This window comes from Capsicum annuum, chromosome 5, assembly GCF_002878395.1.
Source record: "Capsicum annuum cultivar UCD-10X-F1 chromosome 5, UCD10Xv1.1, whole genome shotgun sequence".
Taxonomy (NCBI): domain Eukaryota; kingdom Viridiplantae; phylum Streptophyta; class Magnoliopsida; order Solanales; family Solanaceae; genus Capsicum; species Capsicum annuum.
Genome location: NC_061115.1, coordinates 34,127,833 through 34,134,303, shown reverse-complemented (window position 1 = coordinate 34,134,303; position 6,471 = coordinate 34,127,833).

Below are 6,471 nucleotides of genomic sequence, written 5' to 3'. Positions count from 1 at the left end.
TTAAGCTTGATTCAGCTCTTAGTTGTATGCTTAAGGGGTCCACGACTTGAAACTTTCACTAAGTGTTGAGGACTTAGTCATTTTTAAGACCCTTAAACTTTGCATTTTATTATTTTGGCCTTTCTAACCCCGAAATTTTGGTTTTTAAGATGATTCATGCTTAGGGAGGTTAAAGGTATATCTTGAGAGAGTTTTAGGATTTTTGAATGAGGATCGGGGCTTGTTTGGATGGCTAAAATAGAGAGCCAACACAATAAGGCCGTGATACATTGGTCTTTCCTATGGTGAGGAGGTCCATGATGTGTTTCTTTTTCCTATAAAGTAAGCAATGCAGTGAGTTTCTTTCTTCTATGGAGAGAGAGACGCAACGCGTGGCTTTGTCCCGCACAGTTATATAGTTTTAGTGCCTAAGGGGCATTTAAGTCATTTTCCTCAACCCAATTCATCCTTAATATGATTTGGGACTTCCAAAAGAGAATTATTTTCCCCTTTCACTCCAAATTATTCTCAAGAAACCAACCTCTTCCCCCAAGAACAAACTCAATCTTTTTCCCCAAGAAATCAAGAGTTCAAGCTTCTAATCCAAGAAAATCTTCAAGAATTCAGTTATTAAGGTATGTGGGGTGTTTATCCATGTATCCCTTTCACCCATGGATCCCAATGACCTTTCTTTAATTAAAAATATGAGTTTTATTTTATTATGAAGAAGCATATATTCAAGAAGAGTTTAATTCATGTTTTTCATTAGTAGTTTGACTCAATTCATGTCCTAGTATGATTCCATTGATAGTTAGGTTATCTCATGTTGCAAGTTTCAATTTCCCATGTTGTATTCCATTGAATTTAACGTCATAATATCGAATTGTGAATTTATCCATGAAATCATGTTGTTTTCTCATGTTTTAATATATCCCCATGTTCAAGTTCATGATTCTCACATGTTTGATGAAATGTCTATGTTTTGGGTCTTTGAACTATGATCCCATACTATAGTTTTTAAGCTTTCATATCATATTTTGATTGTTCAGTGCTGACGGGTTATAAACACCGATACCTATGTGTTTTACATGATTTTAGAATTTCAAGTACTAAGTCAGTTAAGTCATGAATCTTATTAGTATAATCAGATATTTATAATTATGATGAGCACTATCAGTTACGTAATAATGTCCAATTGGGTTAAGTTTAGTTCGGTACCAGTGTCAGTTCAGTTGGGAGTAAGATTTAGCATCGAGTGAATGCAGGGATGGCGGCTCCCCTATCAGTTTAGGTAAAGTCATTAGTATCTGTCCCTATATTTTAGAACTACGTAGCCAGGATAGTGTATGACGGGCCACCCGTCAGTTTAGGATTGACTTTCTCTCAAGGGTCACCCATCATTTTAGGCTTGACACCGCTGTCCTTTGGGATAATAGATTTATTGATCCACATAGCTAGTGTTAGTACCTGTGGTACAGTACTGACACCTTTCCAACTAGGGTTACAGGTTGGACCTCGATTAGCTCAGATTGGGGCATATCATTTATATGATACCTCCCATAATTTTAGTCAGTGTCTCAGTGTATCTTAGCTCAGGTTTGATTGACCAAACGTACAGGTTATTAGTTATTCAGTTATACAGATTTCAGTCTTCCAGCTTATAGATTACTACATTATCATATTTATGCTTGGTATTGCATTCTCAGATATTACATGTTCATGTATTCATGCTCAGTTATCTCATGCATTTCAGCTAGTCCTCATCTCATATGCCAGTACATTTAAAGTACTGACCACATACTTTTCTTTGCGCTATCTTGTCATATAACATAGGTTCAGACGCTCAATTTTTTGATCATTCTTAGGCAGCTCACCATTACTCAGCAATAGCAGTAGTGATTGCTCATCCATTGAGGACATGATTTATTTATCTAAGTTATTTCAGTATTCCTTCTGTTCAGTCAGTCAGAGTTAGTTGGGGGCTTGTCCCATCAACTCCTCATAATGTTTAGTCTTTCAGACAATCAGTTAGATAGTTAGTCAGTTCTTTCAGTATTATCAGTTACATCAGATAGATAATTTAGTAATTAGTATTATAATTAATATTTCTAAGATGATATTAACAGTAATACATATTTCAATATTCACATTTTAGCATCTTCCTAGTTTATCTTCCGCTTATGTGTTGAATTACTATTTTACATAGTACCCACAGCAGGTACCAGCTCATAGGTTAGCTTGGGGTCAATTGTTATCGTAAGCACCATTGTCACGAGTAGGGGGTAACCTCGGGTTAGAAATTGGCTTAATCCTCCGAGGAGAAATTAGTCCTCACTGGCAAGAAGTGAGCAGACTTAGTCATCCTATTCACGACGACCTAAATTGAATCAAATTGCTGGAGAGACCGCAGAAGACTGGTATTAAATTCCATATTAATTAACTCCTATTTTCACACCGGCAACTTAATCTCTTGAGTCAACCCATAGGGCCTCAAGTGTTCCACCTTCACTTGTTGACACGCCATTGACTTAGCCATAAAATGGCCACATCCCTCTTCATATTATTACACCAATAAATCTCCTTAAGATCATGATATATTTTTATCAAACCAGGATGAATAGTATAATGCGACTCATGAACTTTGGCATAAATTCTTCCGCACAACTCATCAACATCGGGAACACATAGTTTGCCTTGGTATCTCAAGATACCATCACCACCAATCTAAAAAAGCCATCACCCTTTGCCTACCCACATCATTCTTAATTTGCATCAAGGTAAGGTCCGACATCTGCTTCTCCTTCACCTCAGTACTAAGAGATAACTTCGCCACGTCTTGAACATTCATACCACTATCCTCGAAATCCAAGAGATGGACTCCTAGATTAGCCAAATGGTGAATATCTTTAACCAAACCCCACTTTAGTTCATCTAAATTAGATAAGATTCCATGGACAACCTACTAAGAGCATCAACAACTATGTTAGACTTACTTGGATGATAGTCAAGACTCATGTGATAGTCCTTGAGCTACTCAAGTCATCTACTTTGCATGAGAGTTATCTCCTTTTGAGTAAACACGTATTGCAGGCTTTTATGATCAGATTAAATATCAACATGGACCCCATACAAATAATATCACCAGATCTTTAATGCAAACACCACAGCTAACAATTCCAAATCATGAGTCGAGTAATTCTTCTCATAGACTTTCAATTGTCTAGAGGCATAAGAAACCACCTTGCGATTCTACATCAACACAAACCCCAGTTCCACCCGGGACGTATCATAATAAACCACAGAATCATCAGTGCCCTCTTACAGAGTCAAAACCAAATCTAAGAACTGATAGAAAGCCTGATCCATAAGATCCATAAATGTTATCAGGGCATTGGTCAAACCAAAGGAAATTACCAAAAACTCGAAATGACCATACTGAGTTTGGAAAATAGTCTTAGGGATATCCACCCCTTAATCTTCAATTGATGATAATCTGAATGAAGGTCAATATTAGAAAAGAACTTAACACCCTTAAGCTGATCAAAGAGATTATCAATCCTCAGAAGGGAATACTTATTCTTCATGGTTACCTTATTCAATTGGCGATAATAGATACACATTTGAAAGAAGCCATCCTTCTTATGAATAGAACAAGAGCACCCCACGAAGACACACTAGGATAGATAAAACCCTTATCTAGAAGATCTTTCAACTGCTCCTTAAGTTTTTTCAACACAGTCGGAGCCATTCTGTAAGGAGGAATAGAAATAGGATGAGTGTCCAGAAAAAGATCAATCACAAAATCAATTTCTCTATCAAGAGGGATACCAAGAAATACCTCATGAAATTCATAGACCATAGAGATAGTCTGGAAAGAAGGACCTTCAGATCTAGAATCTATAAGATGCACTAAGTAATAGAGACACCCTTTAGAAACCAATTTTTGGGCTCTAAGATATAAAATAAACCTTCCCTTAGGTACTAGGGAGCTACCTTCCCATTCAATCATCGACTCATTAGGGAAATGGAAATTGAACCTTTGAGTCTGACAATCAAGAGGCGTATACCACAAATATAACCAGTCCATCCCTAAAATCACATCAAAGTCTTAGATGTCCAACTGTATTAGGTCTACCAAGGTTTCCCTACCATAAACCGATATCACACAACCCCTACAGACCCTTTTAGCTAAAATGGAGTAACCCATAGGGGTGGATACAAAGAAGGATCCAAAATACGCTCAGTTTCAAAACCAAAATAGATAACCATATAAGGGGTAACATCAGAGAGGGTAGACCCAGGATCAAGTAAAAAATATACATCACGGGAGAAAAGTTTGAGCTCACTGGTAACAACATCAATGGATACTTCAGAATCTTGGCTGGTACAAGATTATATAGATGGTTTCTACCAGTGTCGAAGACAAAAGTAGAAGTAGCACCCTTTGGCGCAGGAGCTGATGAAGTAGAAATAGGAATCTTATTTGCCCCAAAAGTATCCCTGGAAGGACAATCCCTCTTTATTTGGCCAATCTACCCACATTTAAAACATTTGTTCCTTCTATCTTCACAAACACCGTGATGCACCTAACCATAAAATCTACAAGGGGGATATGATGGAGTTGACTGAGCCCTACTAGCTTGAGGCTGGGCTTTTAGTACTCTAAACCCACTATTATATTAAGAACAACAATTACCCAACGACTTTGGATAAGGAGCACTAGCCATAGATTAGGAATTGATTGCTTTACTTTTTCTTAGACCATTTCCCCTATCTCTACCACTTTGCTACTGAACTCCACCCTAATCTAAATATCAAAACCTCACACTCTACCTTTCACTCATCTCCGCTTTCTTATTCTTTTTCTCTTCTACTTATTTCATATACACCACAAGTCTAGAGATGTCTATATCATTGTTAAAAAAGGCAGCCTTTCTCTCTAAGATCAACTCGTGGGACAATCTAGAGGCAAACTTCCTCATTCTAGCCCTCATGCTAGACACCAACTCAGAAGCATAATGCAACAGTTAATGAAACTTTAAGTCATACTCTTTTACTATCATCTTGCCTTGTTTCAAATTCACGAATTCCTCAGCTCTCGGATTCCTCAACTCTTGAGGAAAGAAGTGATCAAGAAAATCACTAGATAAGTCATCCCACAAAGTGAACTCGGCATCATCGATCCTACAATGCTCCCACTCTTCATACCATTGGTATTCTACATCCTTCAACTAATAAGCTGTAAACTCTTCACCCTCTACATCAGTAGGATGCATCATATAAAAGATCTTTTCTATTTTGCTAATAAAATTTTAGGGATCTTTCTCAACTTTAGAACCAATAAAAATAGGAGGACTCAAGCACATAAATTGGCCAACTCTAGTGGCCTCGAAGGATGAAGCAATAGAAGCAATACTCTCAATATGGGAGATCACCAACCATGTAAGCAAATGAATCGACTGGTAAAACTCAAGATTAGTCACGCTAGCATGAGTTACATAAGGAGGGATAGAGGAACTAGGGGTAGCTCTATCAGGAAATCACAAGCAGTGACCCTAGATTGGGTATGAACTTCTAAATAGGAAGAGTTCTGTCCACAGTGTTCTCAGACGGGACAAAAGAGTTTCCATGAACATCAGATCTTCTAGGAGGCATGATTTGAAAAATAAACATACAGGGTTTAGAAGAGATTTAAGACCTTAGACTCTATATCTCAAAATAGAACAACAAGAAAGGAAAGTATTCCTAAATACCTCATAGCCTCCCCCTTATAAGTATGATATGCTACATACTCATAAAAGAGATTCTAATTGACATGGATTTGTTCGACACCCAATGATACCAACCTAGGCTCTGATACCATCTTTTTCATGACCTATACCAGGGCCTAACCATGACGGGCATCTCAAGTCCACCGGGGACTGAAGACCACCCCTTTGTACCTAACGAAATAATAAAATCCCCAATGTTGGATGAATCTCAAACATATAATAAGCAGAACAAGATAAGATTTAAAGAATGAAGGGTGTGTCTATAACCAAAAACTATCGACAGGTTAAAACAAACGGATAATATCACCCAAGTCCACAGTAATCCAACTAAGCCTTCTAACATAGAACCAAAACTAGTCTTGGTCGGGATATATCCCTGACTCTAACAAATGATAATGACAATAATAATGGAAATGATAATGAAACTCTCATTTCTAATCATTAATAATAACTGATGAAATGTCTAAGTCCTTCAGAGAATGAAAGCTTACCACTTCACCACAACCAACCTATGAACCGAGCTAAACCACCTAACTCTACATAGAAAAAGTAGAGGTATGTCCAGTACCTGTACCACATGGGAATACAATATCTAGAGACGGTTAGCAGTTGGAGCGCTAGCATGTAACTAAGGGATATGGGATAAAAAATTCCATGAATATCAATTCAAAACCAGTCCAAAATCTAATACAAATAATCATATGCAAATACATATATATAT